Source organism: Pagrus pagrus (genome assembly GCF_965226575.1).
Source record: "Pagrus pagrus genome assembly, chromosome: 5".
Classification (NCBI taxonomy): Eukaryota; Metazoa; Chordata; class Actinopteri; order Spariformes; family Sparidae; genus Pagrus; species Pagrus pagrus.
This window is the reverse complement of record NC_140189.1, coordinates 28,268,824-28,289,012: the sequence shown is the minus strand read 5'-3', so window position 1 is coordinate 28,289,012 and position 20,189 is coordinate 28,268,824. Positions and strand designations below refer to the sequence as shown.

At 41.7% G+C, this 20,189-nt stretch overlaps 1 long non-coding RNA gene across 1 annotated transcript; it reads right to left on the bottom strand.

The window, feature by feature from the left end:
• Positions 1-47: 47 nt before the first annotated feature.
• On the bottom strand, positions 48-19,976 carry LOC311257084. The gene is made up of 3 exons (XR_014622578.1): positions 19,793-19,976; positions 10,094-10,163; positions 48-145 (listed from the first exon to the last, which is right to left on the bottom strand). It is a non-coding gene; the product is annotated as an uncharacterized lncRNA (long non-coding RNA).
• Positions 19,977-20,189: the final 213 nt, after the last annotated feature.

Below are 20,189 nucleotides of genomic sequence, written 5' to 3'. Positions count from 1 at the left end.
TCATGAGGCTTCTCTTACCGTCACTTCTAGAGAGGAAAGGCAGGGATGAGTCTTTTGTGTAAAATTTGGCTTTTTTTTCTGGTCATCTTCTTCTCGTCACATCTGTTCACATCTGTTCACAGGATGTGGAAATCTCAGCCGGACACTGATGGCATGAAAACAAAAAATATTTCCACTTTGAAATGTTACTTTTCGCAGTGAGAAAATAGTATTTAGGTCTGCAAAGATGCATTTTTTGGGTTTGTTTTGTTTGTTTTTTTGTTCTTTTTTTTTTTTAAATGACTTTGATTTTTCCTGGATGTTGGAGAGCAGCATCTATATCTCAGGGGACCAGAGAGTGAGACACTCTCCCTTTAACTAAACAAAGAGGAAATGCTGTAAAATAAAAATGTTCCAACACATGGAAAGACATGAGGCAGATTTACTTTGAAAAGCCATCTGTGCACATATGAAATCAGTTTTCACAAGAGAAAAAACTCTTAGCGCCTGTACATTTAACTGGAAAAACTACAGAGGGTTTCTGAGAATAGATATTTTTAGTTTAACCCTTTTTTTTGTTGTTTTTGTTTTAATTATAAAACTTGTTATTCCATGAAAAAAAAGAGGGAAACATTAGAGTGGAACTTTAATAAAAGTAATAACGCAGCCATAAAACATGTGGCTTTAAGACAATTACCCTTCAACAAACAGAAAGCAAACAAATTAATGAAATATAAGTTGAAGTGCTCCCCTTTTGAAAAGGTTACCACCAAATGTTGAAGCTCTTCTTTCCAACCCTAATCTGCTTTCACACAAACACACACAAAAAGACGCAAAATCCCTTTTTTCTATCAAGCAGAATCAAAGTCTGTCAGCGCGAGCTCACAGGCGATAACACAAACACAATTTATTACACTACAATATCAACACAATCTAACAAAATCCAATACTTATCTGAATCCTCTCTGTGACAATTATGTGCCACTGAACAAGGAGATTTTATGTCAATCGAGTTTTGACAATTACGCGTTGGATGAGGTGATGGTAATCTGCATGGATTTGATTTTTACTGTGCGTAATAATGAGACAAACAAAAGGCACAATAAAACAAAAAAAGTTGTAAATACATGTATAACTGAGGCTACATGACGGGTGTGAGTATCAAAATTGAGCGTCTGAATACACTTTCTGTAGCCTTTTTATTCTGAATCAGACGTCATGAAATATATCATCAGAAAGTTATTATCAAAATAATAATGATACTAAAATAAAAGTCGAACGGAACACCTGGCAGAGGTGAGGTAGTTTTAACAAAACACTATCAAATATAAGGGGAAAGTCTCCGTTTGTACGAGCGGAGGCAGCAGGAGGCTGGATGCTACAGGTGGACGGGCAATGCTGCAAACATCCCCCAGAGTGAGTCGGGCCCACAGGCCTCCTCCTGTCTCCTCCACTGCTTCCTCATCTTCTCGCGAAAAAAAAATAAAAAAAATATCCGCATTAAAACTATTTTCCAAGCTGCTTATTTTTAATCACTAAAATGATAAAAGGGTCAGGCTGTTAGATGTGGGCCAGCTCGACATTAAGTGTCCGATTAAATGAAGTTTCCTCCTTTTTCTTCTTCTCTGGGATCTGTTGCGCTCCGTGTTCTCAACAGAAAAAGCGGAGAGAGTAAATAAAAGTGTTTATTTTTATGTGAGAGAAAGATTCATAAAGAAGAGGGAAAGAAGTTTGCACCAAATTAAATTTAGACTGTGAGTTAATATCAAAATAAAATCCTTTCACAAGCACCTGGCAGATGAGCGACAGGTGACCGAGAGGCGCACGCTTCCCTTAATAAAATGATTTGGACGCATCTATGAAGATAATTGATATAAAGATAAAAAAAAAAATAAATAAATAAAAAAAAATCCTTTCAGGGGACGTTTTAATTAGACGCAGCTAATAAAGCAGCCGTTAAATTTATCTGCCTTAATTGGTCCAAATGCTGAAATTATTAAGAAATATGTGCAAATGTTTATATTTACACCTCCAAGTACAGCATGCGTGCACACGTGCACACGCGGCGGGTGGGCTGGGATGCTGCGTGTGCGTGCGTGTGCGTGTGTGCATGTGTGTGTGTGTGTGTGAGGGTGTGTGTGTGCCATATTTCCTGACAAAATTTCACGTCACTCAAATCATTTTGTTCTGGCGTCCGCAAATCTCTTTTTTTTTGGACTCGATAATCAAAAGGTCTGTGGTTCGGGAGGTGATTAAACAATTTCCTGGGTTTTCATATGGAGACAGCAACAGGATGTTTTTTTTTTCTATTCTTCTCTAGAAAGCTGTGTTTTCTTGCATTTCGCCAAACAAAACCAGGAGCAACGCGACGATGAATGAAGGCTCTCTCCCCTCCTCCTCCTCCTTTAGATCATCTCCGGCTGAAGGTTCGAGGCTGTAAGACTTCCTTAAAGTTTCTGAGGGCCAAACTGGCTTTAAGGAGAGCTGAATCAGTGTCCATGTGTACACACCATGTCCAACAAAAGCAGGGGCTAATCCACCTAATTTACACAATGCACAGGGCCCTGTTTACATGGGATATACCCACAGAGGGCCTCTGCCTCGTCTTCCCTGCGTTTCAGACCGGACAGAGCTGCACATTTTCTCTCCCTCTTTCTCTTTCTCCGTCTGAAAGGCAAAGTGAATCAGCTCTGGCACCATCTGCAACAAAAACCAAAGCACAGACAGCACAGGCGTGATTTATTCTAACAAAGAGCAACGACCAGCATCTTTCACTTACTGCCTGTTTTCACCTGTTTCATTTAAAAAAGGGGGGAAAAAAGGCTTCCCAGGATAAATAAATCAAAGTTTACATTTAGAAATGTTGGAAAAGTGGAATCCACTAAATGTGAGCGTCTCCCTCAGACTGTGACGCCTCACATCCACAACAAACGACTGGGCAGCAGCCTAACGAACACACACAGCCACACCGTTACTGCCTCTTGTTTAGGCCCCTCTCCTAACACAACTTCACACACACAACTCTTGATGCAGCACCTGAACGCATCACGCAGACGAATAAAACAGGAGTTGACCGTAAGGATCACGTTATATCACGCACATGAGGTGAAATTAGTGTTTTTTTTGCACGCGGATTCAACTGAAGGCGACATCATGTGTGCGAAACTGGTTGAATTATTTTCCAGCAGGACTTTAAATGCATCACCAGCAATCAAAATGTGACCCTACATTTTACAGCCAGCCTGATGTTAGGAGAGGATGTGAAATGGTTTTGTTTCCCACTTTCCCCCCTAAAAAACAATTATTCTGCACGTGTTTTAGCGGATTTTTACAAACACACAATCTACTAAATACATGGCTTTGCTGAAATGTATTATTTTTTCTCTCTGTGCTGTCTTTCAGTGCACACACTGTCCGCAGTTACACCGTTATTCAATGATATGTATTAACTCCTGAAGCCAACCTGTGATCATAAATACATATTCAAGATAGATATTTCCGTTTCGGATTCTTTTTGTTTTCCTTGAACGCATCAAAATAAAAAGAGGAAAATCCTGAAAACTGACTGAAATTACTGAAATATCTGTTGAATAGAAATGTGTTTAAAATAGCCAAATGTTTCTAAATTAAATTTTTTTTTGTTGCCCTCGTCTCCCAACAGGAGAAGCCTCTGAATGGAGCTTTGTCTTATTTTATGTCTTTTCAGCTCAATCACCCATTCACTATTTAGGCGATAAATTAAGAGTCCCGGCTGCTGCGACGATTTTTAAATTGCTTTCATTACACTCCTAGATTTCCTGTTTATACGTCTTAGAGCTCTTTGTGTGTCCCCCGTCTGTAGGTGTGTTTTACTGTTTCCGTAATTGCATTTTTTTTTTTTTTTTTTTTCAGCAGGGGTAAGGTAGTTACTTTGGCACAGTCAGGTGAATTCCGGCGCTAAATTGAAATATTCTGCTTTAATCCTCCCTAAAACCCCAATTGTCAGGACACGGAGATGTGAGCAGCGAGAGGAGTCATGTGGAGCTGCGGTTTGCTTCTTCAGGTGAGCGTCGCGTCGCAGGGGGGCGGAGGATCTCCTCTCACCGTCATGAGCATAAAACAAGATTACGAGATCTTTATCCCCCCTCGCAGAACAAGCAAACTCCACAATCTCAGATTCAAATAGGGGGGCTGTTGTTGCATAATGAGAGAGGAAAATGAATTCTTAGTTGTTGTGTCGTTGGGATTCTTGTTGTTGTTGTTTTTTAACGTTGTAAATAAACTTCCCTGTTATAAATAAACTTCCCAGAGCAGGCAGGTGAGCTTGTTCATGTAAAAGTATCATGGGATGCATTAGTAATTCAGGGCTTGATATCTTTGTTCTGATGCTATTTGCACATGATCAGGCGCCTATTCATTAAAAATAACTTTTTTATTATTATAAAAACAATTTAAAGAAACGGATGATAGATGGCATCACAAATCTAAATCCTAGGTTTTGAAGTGCCGGAGTAAATGCTGGCAGAAGTTTGTACATTCTGCTTGTCATGGCGCTGCTTGAATTTACCTTCCCCATATCTTTAATTTGTAGTCACCAGGAATAAAAGGCTGAGTCTCAGCTCTGGCAGCTCCCATGTCAGTCTTTGCAGGAGTGGGTGACAGAGAACAGCAGAGGCAGATAGCATGCTAAAATCGCATCACTAGAGACCCCACATCAAAGCAGACCAAACCTCATATTGAGTGAACTTTTAAGCCAGAAAGACTGTGTGACATCAGAGCACCTAAAATGTGACTGTCATGTTTTTCAAACTTCGCTGAACACGGGCGCTCAAAAGACTTGAGAGGCATTCAGTGGCAAGCACTGTTCAAACGCACACACTAAGATTAGCAGTCTTTGTCTTACAGGGGCTTCAAAGACCAATTAGATTGAGAGATGGGTGTGACGAATTTGTCAAAAATAAGATGATAGATATCACTTTGGCGGTGAGCAAACATGGCTGGGGATTTCACTCAAGCACAGTCATTGACAAGGCACTGTCAGAAAATGTGTCATCTTCAGCAGACCTGCCAGTTGACAAGGATGCAGCTTGGGATTGAGACTGATCAATTCCCAAACTGCCAGCGAGACATGGCTCTGATAGCAGCACTTTAGTTTGTGAAGTAAAAAAAAAAAAAAGTACCGTTCACTTGGATATATTGTCAACTTTTTTTTTATTTGCATCACAAGCCTGCACCATCCCACGATACTGAAGCAGGAGAACGTGTGCAGCAAAATCCAGATAAAACAGAAAAAAACAGTGTCATATTTACGTGCGGTTTAAAAAACTTGAGCAGTCTTGACCTTCCCACATTCCTGTTTGCTCTACAGGCACGGATGTGGCCTCTGGTGCACATGTCTTCACTTGTTGTTTAATGTACACCAATTCAACACGTCTAATACTTCAGCTCGTCTTCGGCCACTATATTTCGAAAGTGAAATCCGATACTCAAAGCACTTTCCCCTTCAAAGTAGTTTCCTGTTGTGCTTTGTGACCACAATAGTGTCAATCTCGTACTTTCAAAGCCTCATCTCTGTGTCAGCTTTGAGTTGCTGTCTATACATGTCTCCGAATAGAGTCGAGGCTTTGATGGCTGGTCTGAAACAGTTGGGAGCATTAGGACGGAATCTAAAGAGGGAAAAAAGTATTTCTATTGATTTGGCTGCACATGAAATTTGACCTGAGATTTGTGAAATTGCTTTCATGACCAAAAAAATGCGTTTGATGGTTACAGCAACGCGGAAACTTCAGTTAGTACGCTGAAAGGCATTGTGGGAGCTATAGGAAGGAAATTCCCAAGCAGCTGTGAAACACACATCACACCCACAACTCCAGACATCTGTGGTAGAAGACGCCACAAAAAAAAAGCTGCAGAGAGCGAGCGGCGTGCAGAGTCATGCTTGTCATCTCCGGGTCGATTTGCCGAGTTAATCGAGTCGTCGACTGACAGAAAATTAGTTGACAAGTCTGATTATCCAGCAGTTGTTTAAGGCGGCACAAACACCAAACATCCGCTGATGCCAAATGCTTATATTTGAGTATTCTCTGCTTGTCAACAAACATATTCATGATAATGATATTATTGCAATATCTAGAGAAATTACTTAAAAACTTAGTTTACTGTGTTTTTGTCTCTTTATTCATCAAATAGAAACTCCTCAAAATATGAGCACGAGTGTAGGGAAGTGGACAGAGACTGTTTAAAACATGTACGAAAAGAACAATTACTATCAACTACGCAGCTACTAGTGAAAAGATGATATTATTAAGACGATATCACGTGTGTATTATTAACATGATATCAATATTTGTGTTTTCACGGTATCACCTTTATCGTGAATATCGCGATATTGCGACACCCCTTTGCCATATAATTCAAAATCAAACATCCTTTTTGTCAGACAAAACAAGCGGTTTTAGATGATGCTTTTGCTTAAACAAGCGTGAAATGAGAATTTTTAAAAAAAAAAATGTAAACGATTAAACATTTCCAAAGAAAAGTGCAGTGAAATCAACAGATAAAACATAAAGAGTCAGTAGTTGCAGCCCTGCCCACAACAGCAATGCAGTCTACTGTATTTCTGTGTGGTATGAATGCCTTTGTATGACATTTCTACCACCATGAATCGTGCATTTTTGTTTTCACTGATATAATAGTCAAAGATATGACGGTTTGGGGGGGCCATGTTCGTAAAAAAAAATAGCTCTCAGTGTTGTCCTAAACAATGGCCATTTGAAAAGCTGCGTTTGAAGCCATGCCAAGTGATTGGGAATAATCAAATGACAATAATCAGATGAAAAGAGAGGCAATCTCAATAAACTTTGTCATTCAACTATTCAAGGTTCAATCATATCAGAGGTGTTTTGCATAACTATGAGACCCGGGTTCTAATCCTCAAAGGGTTTTGGGGCTACTTGGCTTTGCACTGTAGTCATTCAAGGTCTCAACCCGGTAGGAAATATGGGCTGCCATAGCAACACAAAGATGGCCTCTAAAGGCTTAGCATAATTCTTCCCTAATAGAAAAATAACAGCGGCAAATCCCGTCCTTAGTGAACTGGCTTATTTGACAGAGGCAGACTCCCACCTGTGAAGCACATAGTCACCACACCAATGCGCTAAGACTACGATAAGATGAAAAAGAGCCCATCTCTGGATGGGGATGGGCGGCCTAAGCTCAAGCCAAATTCTTTCTCTTCTCTGAAGCTGAAAACAGCCCACAGTGTGTCTCTGGCTAGCTTTAGGTTTTTGAAGCTGGACAATATGAGCTGCCAAATGAATCATACTCTCTATATAGTACTTAACTTTGAAGTGCTTAAGCCATACTCTGAGAAAAACCTTTGGCAGGAGAGGACGGTTTTCATCAGATCGGATCTTAGCCGCTGAATTGTTTTAACCTCCTCGCACTCATTTTGTTCGCGGGATGTTCTGGTGCTAGTTCTGGTGTTGTAAACCTGCCTAGTAACCGTCCTCTCCCTTCTGATTGCGATCACAAAATATGTGATCCCCCCCTTCCCTCTGCCCGTCCTCCCACTTTGTTGCAAGGTACCACAGAGATGGATTCTTGTCACTGTGTGAGTTGCATCAGGATGATGAGCACCGGGGAGAGAATAAATTACCAGCACACTTTAGAGTGGGAGGCATGTAAGTATCAGGCGCTACAGCGGTGCATTGCTCGCTGCTTATGGAATCGCTAATGAGGAGCGGTACCCGGCGATGTTGCAGCCATGGTGATCGAGCTAAAATCAAAGGCTTTATGAAATCATTACTGTCAAAGCTAGCTATGAAAATCAAATGATTGCCCGACACGGATTTCTGAAAGAGGTATATGGTGCTGTTTTGTCACATGCAAAGGCTAAGGTAGAGAGGCAGAGAGAGAGAAAGAGAGGGAGAGAGAGGGAGAGAGAGACGCTTCCTCTGCTGTGCACCTGAGTCAGCCATTTTTAGCTCGACTGGATTTCTGTTTATTCACCGCGCTCAGCAGCTCGAGCCTCATTGTCGCCGCGTCTTCCTGTCAGCATCCCACCGCAGACGACAGACACTTGTCTTATTTACCTCCTTCTTAAAGGATATTTCAGCCCCGCCGGGACGAGTCCTGCAACCTCATTCCTGACTGTGTATAATCTCGTCATTGTCAGCGATGTTTCTCTGTTTCATGGCGTTCGAGAGCTTATAGTCGAGATGACGGAGCAGAACTGAAAGGAAGATTATCATTATATCACAATGTCCTTTCAGCTCGGGGCAGAGAGAGGTTCATGTTTTCGTCTTGCTGCTCCCTAAAAAAAACAATATCGATGTAAAGAAGCACTGAGAGATAAACAGCTTCATGGCGTCATATCTTAATTTCATTGAGGAGGAAGTCTTCCTATCTTCACATCTGGCACTTGGGGTTCTTATAACCATAAGGGTGATGCATTAGTGCTCTAAAGGGACTTTTTTTTTTGTCATGCAAATCCACCCTCTTTCTATTCTTATCAATTCATCTTTTTGCTGTTGGGCAAATATGCAAAATTCATATATTAATATTCCGTTCCTCCCATTATATTAGGAGTTATTCAATATATTGTCATTAAAAACAATATCTTTTTTGTGCTCTTAATACCTTGAAATTCTGCCATTGCTTCCTTTGAAACCACCTCCTCGCTGGATCCTCCACATTCCTGCGGCTTGCCTGTATTATGGAGGGATTCGCAGCGGTGTCTTCACATTAAATGGGCAATGACAGTCATAATGGCCATACGTGGGACTGAATCTATTTTCTAGTGCTAGGTGAATCGCAGAATACATCATTTAAATCAACACTGTATGGACTGCTGTCCAACGAGAGGGCCAGACTCTCCTCCCTGAAGGGAATCCCGCTGAACGTCGGCCTGTAAGCCTCCTGTTTCAGTCCTACGCCGAGCACCTTTCCACATCAAAGCTCGCAGCGCACCATGTCTCAAAGATTCACATCTCCAGGAAAGAATGGCCTCTGCTGAGATGTGGACACCTCTGGCCTCATTTAACGTGCACGGTCCCCTCCCCCCTCTCCAGGCCTGAATCCGAGGATAGAGTGGCTATCTGACAAGATCACACGGAGAGGTGCGGGAACTTAAAGGCAAAGAGTTAGTGTGCATCCTACCAAGAGTCTCAAAAGAGTTCTATTAAAACACGTTCAATATGCCGGTCAGGGCTTTCAAAGTGCTGCACACCCTCTAGCCCCGGCAAACTCAAAGGGCATCAGTGCACATTCAGTAAGGGGAATCTGGCCCCCATTAATTTAATGAGTCCAGGGTATTAGTATGCCATAGCCAGCTGTGAAGTCTCCCTTTTTTCATCTCTGGTGCAGTTTTAAGGAAAGATCCACCAACTTGGGAGTGACAAAGGGGAGCAGGGAACGAGGTGCGCTCGTCTAATCTGAGATCAATTTCTCGCTGTCAGTCCTCAGAGGGCAATTTCCAGCGGTTAAGATGTCTTTGTGCAAGCTGGAAATCCAGATAAAGAATGCAGAGTGGCACTTTTACTGTCACCAGGAGAACTTTGCTGTCTCTTTATCATGATTGCATCCTCCGAAAACAGACAAGCAACTTGTAAAAAAAAACAATGGGCAGAGGATTGGCGCTCGGAGACATATTTGCATAACATATTTGGATACATGCTGTGGTCATTATAGCTCTGTGAGCTGTTTTTTTTTTTCATTTGAATCTTGTCTACAGTCACTTCACAGTTAATTAGCTTGGTAACATCAGTGTTACTTTCCAAAGCTCTAAGACCTGATTTACAGAGGAACACACAGCCTGTCACTTATACAACGAGTTGACATGCAACTGACAGTCACCTGTAAGAGATTACAGAGACAGTGGAGTTTGCCAGGGCCTGTCAACCAGGAAGTAGCAGCTGCTGGAGCTAATTAAAGGCATAGTAACACGGTAACACAGCCCGGCTCAGGGCCACATCAAACACTCCTCTTCATGCCAGTCTGGAGTCTCATCTCTGGGATGTGGAGGCCCTCTGTGACCTGCGCTGGGAGCCTGCTGGGCCCAAGGCCTGACCCGAGAGCTGCGGGGTGAATCAGAACGGGTCAGCACCACCGTGGGGTGCACCTGGACCAGCCTTACCTGTGTCTGTGTATCTGCATACCAAAACGTGGTCATGCGGCTGTGTGGGCGCGGGTGCACGGACTCTGACCTGCACAACAAAGCAAAGAGAGAGAGCCTGGGTGAGAGGTCAGGAGGAGAGAGGAGGCTTAGGGAAAACACACGCAGGACGCATTGGCTAAACACGATCAGAGGGACACATATGGCTCGGCTGAGGTAGAACCAGATGCCCTCAGAAGTCCTGATGAAACATAAGCTCAGTATAAACACCTCGCCTCGGTACGGACTGTGCTTAAGTTCTGCATAATTCAGCGATAAGCTTCAATTAAGAGCCAATAACACCGTTTTTATCTGGTTATCTGCAGATAAAAAAATTTTTTTTAAAAATACTTACATTTGCCCAGTTACAAATTAAAAAGCTCTCTCAAAATAACACCGAGCTCCGTCGTAATGAGCCCTCTCGCTGAACAAAAGTACCTGAAGCCCACTGAGGAAAGGTTGTTCCAGCCAATATTTATAGACATGCGATAAAAGAATAAAGATAAAAGAACAGATAGTTGACTCTCACCGGTCCGTCTGTTTCTTCTCTGAATCTGTATGTCAGTTGTGGAGCCTGTGTGTAACTAACCAGAGGAACATATCCAAACAAATCTCTCATGAAGCCTTTTCTCAAATGCACTTGCAGCGATAATTTACCAGATAAATATGTGGACATTGTTTTATCACATTATAGAGAATATTTTTTAAGCATTTAATCCTGAATTCCATAAACTAGGATCCGATGTTTGGACATTGCGCCGCCTTTGTTCTTTTCATTTTTCAGCACTTTCTGAGCCAAACGTTTTCCTGTTTACTCACTCCACAGTGAACTCTGATGCGTAATGGCATGCCAGGGTTGACGAGCAGTATCACATAGGTGGCGGTTGCAGTTGCTGATTCAACATTGAATCTAAAAGGAGCGTGGCAGACGGCAGTGGGCGTTGTCTAAGTCCAGAGATCTGGCCCCCTGTTTGGTGGAAGGCTCTGGGTGCTGTGTTGTGGCCCTGCTGCCACGTCTAGAAAGACATCTGCAGCACGGCTCCCCGGGGAGCCACACTGCAGCACATGGGGGCCACCTGAAGCAAGTCTCTGTCTCCACCTGCCAGGCAGAGCGCGCACGCAACACCACGCAGGGGTGCACGTGGGCAGACCTGTCTACAGGCATGTCAGCGTCAGCCGGGACAGACACCAATTTGCAACCGTGTCGGGGGAGGTGAACACATCTGATGTATGCAGAGAGCATGCTCCAAACTGCACCATCACCATCACCATCACCATCAAAAAAGCGGCATTTTTTTTTGCCTGCGCCTGCTAACACTTCACAATAGCAGTGAAAAATTCAATCCGGCCCATGTTGGATATTTTGTGTGCCTGCCGAGTCGTGGGCCTGAACAAAATGAGAAAGCCCTCGACTGGATTCCGGGGGCCTAATATTATTCTGCCACCCTGGGCAGCCCAGGTTCTCTTGTTGTGTAAAATAGAGAGAAAGACAACTTTCCGCTTCACGTCTTTATGGCTTCATGCTCCGAGTGACTGGCTGTGAGGGTCTGAGTGCTGTGTTCTTTCAGCAGTCGTCGTGTGGTCTCAATCTCTTTACACGTTTCACTGCCAGGCTCCTCTCTACCAGGCCTCCCCAAACTGAGTAATCAGCAGATGTCTTTATAGAGCAGCCCACTGCCACGTGCACACCCTGCATTCTTTGCCAGTTTCATTTTGGCAATATATAATTTTTTTCTTTTAGATTATTATTATTCTCTCAAAGCCCAGCAGCCATGTTGATTTGGGTTCTTAAAGTGGCCTGAGGTTGCAAATACCGCTTCCCTCAGCAATTTGAATTCATACGCCTGAACGATATATCCCGAGTGTACTTAGGTTAGTCCCTTCTATTATACTGCAGACCTGCTGATTTAAACAAACTGACGTAAAGTAATTCAACAGAATCCATTGACCTTCAGAAAGACAAAGTCAAACCAACTGAGCGGGTTTTAGGGATCACCGTCCCTGAATAGTTTCGGTTATATAATATCATAAGCTTCCCTGAAATGCTTCCACACAGGCACAAAACTGTAACAATACCTCCAAATTATGGTGAACTGTCTGTCAGCCGTGTGTTGTAGAATAATGAGCAGGCGGTTCGTATTTCAGAAAATCGATGTACACATTTTCAAGTGTGTCATGTTAGCTAGGACGTTTGGTTTTAAGTAATCTGTGAACCTCCTCATGACAACATATTAGCATCAACATGATGATAACAAAACGTACAATGATGTGAAATTTATCAGCAGGGAGATTTGTGATGTTGCACTTAAATTTAATAAATGGCCGGTACCGCAGTGCCTTGATGAATTGGACGTCATAGCCGCACACATACAAGACACATTAGTGCAGAACTTAAGTATCATTATGAGGCAATTTAATCGAGTATTTTCATTTAATGCTATTTTTTGTTTCACTACACTACATCTCAGAGGAAAGTACTGCACTTTTTACTACATTTATCTGATAACTAAAGCTCCATATAACTATCAGCTTATGAAATGATGGTATTTTGATCATGGACTCATCTGTTGATATTAATCTCAATTAACAGATTAATAGTTTGGTCTATAAATCGTCAGAAAGTATTGAAATACGTCCATCACAACTTCCCAGACCTTAAAGTGATATCCCTTAATTGCCATTTTTTTATGTTATCAATAAATAGTCCTAAAACAAAAAGTATTCACATTCAAATATGATGAAAAACAGGACATCCATGCAGCTGGATGCAGCGTTTTGCTTGAAAGATGTCCGACCAGATGTGTCAATAAACAGAAATTTTATTCCGATTGACTAGTCGACTAGTCCACTAATCGTTACGGCTCTAGATTTAACTACCTGGCAGTATAAAAGTAGGTCAACATAGTTCTGAATGTGCAACTATACCCTTAAAATGCTGCTCCTGAATAAAAAATTGACAAAGAATAAAATAAATAAGAACATATTTCTACAGCTTTGCACAGCTTTTTAAAAGGATCTGAAAACCTGTTTTACTACTGTCTATATGTATACACGGGGTCACAAACAGTTTACAAAACTAACTTTTTTGGCTTGAACATGCCAACATCCGTCCATCCATTCTGGGCATGTGGCAACATGCGTTTTTTCAGGACCATGAGCACCACCTGGGCACCACCAGGGCACCAACATGCCAGTGTTCCCTGTCTGTCACCAAGGTGGCAGACTTGTTAAGGGTTGGGTTCTCGTGAAATGAGCTGTCAAAATTAGCGACATCTCTGGTTTGTTTAAAAAAGGCAAAGTAGGTCAAGCGCCGAGGCAACAACTAAGACCCACGAGGGACGCCGCGATGTTTCGTCGCTGAGAAATTATTCATTACTGTATGTTATCACAGCGAGAAAATATTTTCAAGTTTTTTTTTTCATTACCAACTGAAATGACCTGGCAGTTATGGGGACTAATTATTTCACATAATGGTGTCATAATAAGTCACATGATAGTGTTGACACTTCTGTCACTTGCTCCTTAATGTCTATCCTGACCTTTGATAGCCGTCGTGTTAATGACAGCTGCATGAATTCACTTTTTATTAATTGGCGATTTTGCTGGTGTAATGACATGGAGATAGGGAGGTGTGTGCGTGTGCGTGTGCGTGTGCGTGTGCGTGCGAGAGTGTGTATCTCATGAGTGGTGATGTTAGACTTGTGCACTTGGCAAGCAGGGTTTTTTTTCGCTCCATTTGGTGACAGATTGGGTTCAAATAACATTATATCTTCACAGTTGTGACTCACAAGCCTCAGCGTTATAAAGTCAGGGTGAGGTTTAGCACTTCAGATGAGGATGAAGGAGGACCAGGTCGCCTCGCTTCGTCTTTTAGTTTATCACTTTCCGCCTGGCCTAATCTGCAACTCAATGAAACAAGCCTTTAACACAGTTTTGCTGTTGTCAATCAATCCGCTCTTCCTCAGCAAAACCCAGTCTTTATCCACCTGTGATCGAGCCAGTGCAGATCCAGTGATACAGTGGTAATAACTGCAGATATAGAATGTAACCTCGCTTTAGACACTACTACTAAAAGAAGTGCAAAAGTTGTGACATGGGGTAAATTCAACAGCACAGGTGGTAAGTTTACATGCCTGCTTCACTAGAAAATAGACAAAGCTTCACATTGTAGCATTGTGGGGTGCTAAGCATTCTTAGCTACGATGCTAACCACAGCACTGCAGCTTTTCTATGACTTTGAATTTTTCGGCTGAGGTCGTAGCAGGTGTGCGTCTCCTCTCTGAGCCTCAGGTAAGAGGGCGTGCAGGGGGCATCTTTCTAAATAATGTCAATACTCCGGGCTTGTAAAGCTCCTCCGACGTTAAATGTTGCATTAGCTCTCTGCGCCTGTATATGTTACTGTCGGCCCAGCCCCTCCTCATCAGCCATGTTTGTTTTTGCTGGTTTTGTGCTATCAAAGGCTAACTGCTTTACAGCACCTCCTGGTGCTCCACAGGAGGAAACTTTCCCTTTTGGAGTAAAGATTCAGCCGACAGATTTATAGGTAATAGCAGCGATCTGTCTCGCTATGCGTCTGAATTTTTTATTATTCTGTTCTTTCACATAAACGTCTTGAAATTGCATTGATGTTGCTTAACAGGATCCAGGATATTTTGTTGTAGTCCTACTGTTTGCCCTTTCACGTTTTTTTGTTGGCTAAACCCATCTGTCTGATAGATGAAGCATCAACTGTGTCATGTCTTTTTTTAAGCAGGGAAGTGTGGCGTACTTGTTGTCCAAGAATGATACACTGGAACGTGGCCTTTCGCTCTTAAGCTTCGCTTGCGTTCTGCTTTGCCGCACTTGTTCTGTCCTGAGCTGCCTGTCCTTCAAATCCAGGGCTTAGTATGAGGTGGGGCACAGAGGAGGGATAAGGGCTGTCACCGCTGCTGCTGGGGTGCCCACGCCAGCAGTGCATAGAAACTAATAAAGATGCACACTGGTAGGACCCTGCCGACTAAGCAATGAGATGTCACCATAAACAAGCTGCAGGACTTTGGCAGTCGACTTCCTGGTTATATAATGCTGACCCATTTTTTTTACTGAAAAGAAGATTGTAGGTCCCACTCAAGGGTCCTGCACAAATTAAATAAATTCTGAAAAAACAAGTGTTGTTTGCTATTCCTGAATTTCCACCAACCTCATTATCACGTTGTTTAGTATTCACTGCTTTTACATTTCAATGTTATCACTTTGCAGTAGAGATCTAGCATGGTGTTTTTTTCGACAACACGAGCTGAGCTAAAGGTTACCAAATCTCCCCACTTTGTCAGTTGCACTTGCTCTTTCAAACTTGCATGTCAGAGTCCTTGAATTGAGCATCAGCTCGCATGTGCACAGGTCACACATCATGTATGTCATCTGTGCAAACACTGAGTGACACGCAGCCGATATTCCCAGAACAAAAAAGTGACGCATGGCAGCGCTCAGCTCAGACAAGTGTCGAGATGTGATGTGTCATGAAGGCAGCGCAGGTAACGCAACAACATGGATAACCAAAATATATACATCAGCAGTCAGAACAGAGCGCTGATAGACGACAGAAATGACGCCTAATGTAGCCCAGATATGACAAAGTTGAGTGGATATGTTATGAGGAGGCGTCAATCCATCAATATTCAAGTAAGAATGTAGCTTAAAATGATGTACAGTATTTAAATGTCATTCTGGGAACAGTAAAAAAATATTTATTTACTTTGCAAAAAATCTATCATTTTGATTAATTTAACTCCAAAATATCAAACCTCAGATTGCCCTAAATTACTAGGTTAAAAAAAAAAAAAAAAAGTGAAAAAAAAAAAAAAGCCTGAAGACCAAACAGCAGGCAGAACACACATGGAACTAAAATATAAGGGTGCTTTAATTTGACGGTGTGAAATTGGAGCGCCTTTGAAGAACATCCACAAAAACCCACTCCCTATTTATTTCTCCTCAATGGTGTGACTCTGACACGTCCCTTTTGTACACTAAAATTATGGTCGGGCTCATTTGAGGTGCTTTTAGAGAAATACGTGACCAGAACCTTCAGGTGAATCAATTTAACTCGACTAAATGAAACTGGGGGCCCTCTGTGATATAAGCAAGGCCTCCCACTTCTTTGAATGCATACTGTGTACTCTCACAGTCACAATACTCTCAGTCATCATCATCATCATCATCATCATCATCACCACCATCATCATCATCATCATCATTATCGTCCTCTCTTTCCTATTTTCTATTTTCCTATTTACTGAAAAGCGAAACTAAACTTTTACTAAATGAATTATTATTTTGAAGTGTTAAAATTTAGGGGAATTTCTTTAATAACGAAAACATCAAAATAAGACGACAGCTTATTTACATGAGTGAACAAATGTTGTTCAGTGTTGAACTTTTAATTTTCCGAATGAGAAAAAAAACGTTGATTTTATAATAAAGGTGAAATTTAAGCAAGACACACGACAATTAATTTGACGTTGTTACCTTAATTCAAGAAAGTTGTGGGGTGTTTGGTTTTGATCAGATTTTATTTGTTATTATTAAATAAAAAATAAACTTATAAATTAACAATATGAAAAACGATTTTTATTCAATAATTAGAAGTAGATTTAAAATGCAAGACTATTTCAGGATAAAAAAGTGGTAATAGCATGTGAGTTATTTTCACTATTTTTACTCTCATTTTAAAAATACATTTATAAAGTTTTTTAAAAAAGCATATTGATAAGTTAAGAAACAGGGTTCATTTTAAAAATATGATTTTAAAAACCATCGCTAAATTTAAATAAAAATGTGCAGTCGAACTGCCAATGAAGATGTAGCGAAATTAAATAAACTCTATTTTGTCACATTTTCATTAAGTGTGCATGAACTTGATTTTGACCCTTTTGCTTTCACACTGAAGAGAAGCAGTCGCAAAGGAACATTATAGTTTTTTATTCTAATTCCGGCAGATGGAGAAAAGAAAAGTTGTGCGATAATTGTTCAAGTTTTCCAGCTTATGTCAGATAGAATGGTATCTGAAGGAACAATCGGAAAGTGATTATGCATACTTTGTGTTCGTTTAGCTGTTTGTTGGAGAAGCCATCTGTTTGTAAGTTTCTTTGTAATTCTTTTTAATTGTTTCTACATTTGCAAAACTTCATATGCCGCATCAAAAGACAATGAAATTCATTAGCTCTCTATTTCAAGGTGGTATCTAACCGGCAGAAGATTCTTTTATTTCAAGTCTTTTTATTTCTTCAAGGGACCACGAGGCTCTCATCATAATCTAATAATATGCGATGATAAATAAGAACCAGAGTTTTTGATCAAATGCTGTGAGTCAAATCAGTTGTTTCTCTTAGATTGAAATGTGAAACTTTCTCTCAGTTTGCAGAATGAAAGGCCACCATCTGTTTTTTGTGGTGTTCATGTAGGGAGGACATTGGACTGTCAGCAGAGTCCCTCCTACTTATCAGGACACTTTCACATCCTCACAACACAAATATTCAATTCTTCTTCGTGTTTCTATTTACATCAGAAGGTCAACTGTATTGAAAGTGCAAACAATCAACATTTGCTTTTTTTATGAAAATATTGTTCAGATTTTATTGATGCTTACTGCTGTGAATTTTATTTTACGGGCGAAATATGATAACAAGATCAATATAAAGCGGTGTTTAAACGGATAAAATAATAACTTTAATTTCTGCTATGTTTTAAAGCCTTTTCTCTTTCTTTTCTTTTCTTTTCTTTATGCCTGAAGAAACTGTCAAAGAAACTTTAAACATTCTGGAGAATACTGTAAAAACAGAAAAAAAGAAAAAAAAACCCAGAACATATCCACCTCATCTAAACTTTCAAAATCTGAGATCAGTGGAGAAAGTATAGTGGGAGAGAAAGTTATCAGTCTTATCTATCTCTCACATGATTTCCCAAAGTTAACGCATAGGGGATAAAAAAAAAGAAAAAAAGAAAAAATGTGAAGGCTTTCCTTGTGTCATACCATGAAAGCTTTCAACTGCAAAGATTCAAACAGACTTTCATATGAAGCCGTCACATTTTACTCATCTCGTAACTCACAATTCTGCCTGAAAATATTTACGTAAGCACTAATTCGGATGCTGAAATCCGTTACAACCTCTGCTTTTAAATTTTGTACGGACTTGCACAAGTTCTAAACAGGCTGATGCTAACAAAACGAAATCACACGCTCTAAAAGTCAATCTGTAGGTGTTATGTCAGGACACCTTTGAGAGCACATAGCACGGCAAATGCGGTACATCTGAAACAAAATGTACAAGAGGAAGCAAAGTGAGGCTTCAGCGGCTCGAACGAACTGGACAAAATGTAGAAATTCTGCGATTGTCTGACTGTGTTGTGCACTTTGGTTGCTGCCAAATGAGCATGCAGCTTTCAAACAGCATTCAAAGAGAGCTCCATCTTCTTCCTCCCCAGTTAGCTTAGCAACAGCGGCCATTTTGTCTGCATTTGCATCGGTTCAAATGTCTTTCTCAGGTCATGCCGCATTTATTTGAAATTCTTGCTGAGATTTCCCAGATATTTTGCAGGACTGAGATCTTTTTAATTTGTGCTTTTAACCAGGACGTATGGTGGAAAAAGTGACTTAAATCAGGCATGTTCAGAACAGTAAAGCTTTCATTTCCTGCTCAGAAGGCTACAGACGAGGTTTAGCATCAACCGCATAGCTGTTACACAAATGCACATGCATACGGGACACATTCATGCACGCAGTATGGGTGCACGCACACGCACACACACACACACACACACACACACACACACACACACACACAAAATAGGACGAGCTGATCCCTTCCTCCGAGTCTGCGTCAACCACCCGCTGCTCCCACCACCACATTACATAGACAACCAACCACAGGATGTATAAACCCAGCGATCCAGAGGTCACCTTGGCTTGTTTACTTGACGGCGGTGGATGCACAGTGGCAGAGTGGACCACCGCCATCCACAACCGACATGTGTTCAGCTCTCAACTCTCTCACTCGATCCTTAGTCACGCTGTATTGGTAAGTAGCACAGTCTGTACTTTTTCCACCCAAGTCAGCTGCAGCACAGAGAGACGAACTGTGATGGACAGACCTGCTGAAGACTTGCTCTCTCTTATGTCCTTCAACTCTTTGAAAATCTGTAATTTACACACACGTCATCAATTACTTATAGCTCTACCAATTAGCGTCTTCCTTTTCAACTCGGGGCAGAATAATTCACTGAAAATCGATACATTTTTAATCGAGTGTTTCACAGCAGAGGTTGATTTGAGAGCGCTGTAAAACACTTCCCTGCAAACACTTTCCTGAGCCTGGCACAGACATGACCACCGCCTCGTATTTGTGCAGGAGATGGTCCATCTCATGCACGCGATCTTCTTCAAATCGCAGCGTGTTTATGAAAATGGTCACACAAACACACAAAGATCGAGGAAATAAACGCAGTGCTGAGGTGTAAACTGTCCCTTCATTTCAGAGGTTCATGGGCCCATTGTCACTTCACAGGCCGAGCCACCAGTCCTGAACACTGAACACGCTTATACGTACCAGGTTCTAACTAAGCTTCTGTATGTTGTCGCAGACAGCTCTACACACACACACACACACACACACGCACACACACACACGCCCCCACACAGACACTCACCTCTGCACTGCTGAAACACACCACTATGGAAACTCTGGAGCCTCGGTGGATTCTGGTAAGGTCCAAAATGTCCATGTTATTGGCACAGAGGGGTAAAAAAGACTGGCTGGGAGTGAGGCCCGGAGACTGGGCTTTCTGTGTTTCCAGAGAGCTGCCCTGACCACCCTGGTAAATATAAGAGAGCAAATCCTTTTCAGGTTGAGAGTATGACACGGGACTGCCACATAAATCAGTGCAGGCCCAGCCCGGCACAGGCTGGGAACGCCATGGGAGTGGTAGGCGGCTCTACGGTGAGGTTTTTGGGGAAGGATTATGGATTGAGACGTACAGCTGGGAGGCTAAAGTTACACTTTTCATTACCACTTCGAGGGGGTCTTGGCTGCCTGGAAGCCAGTCA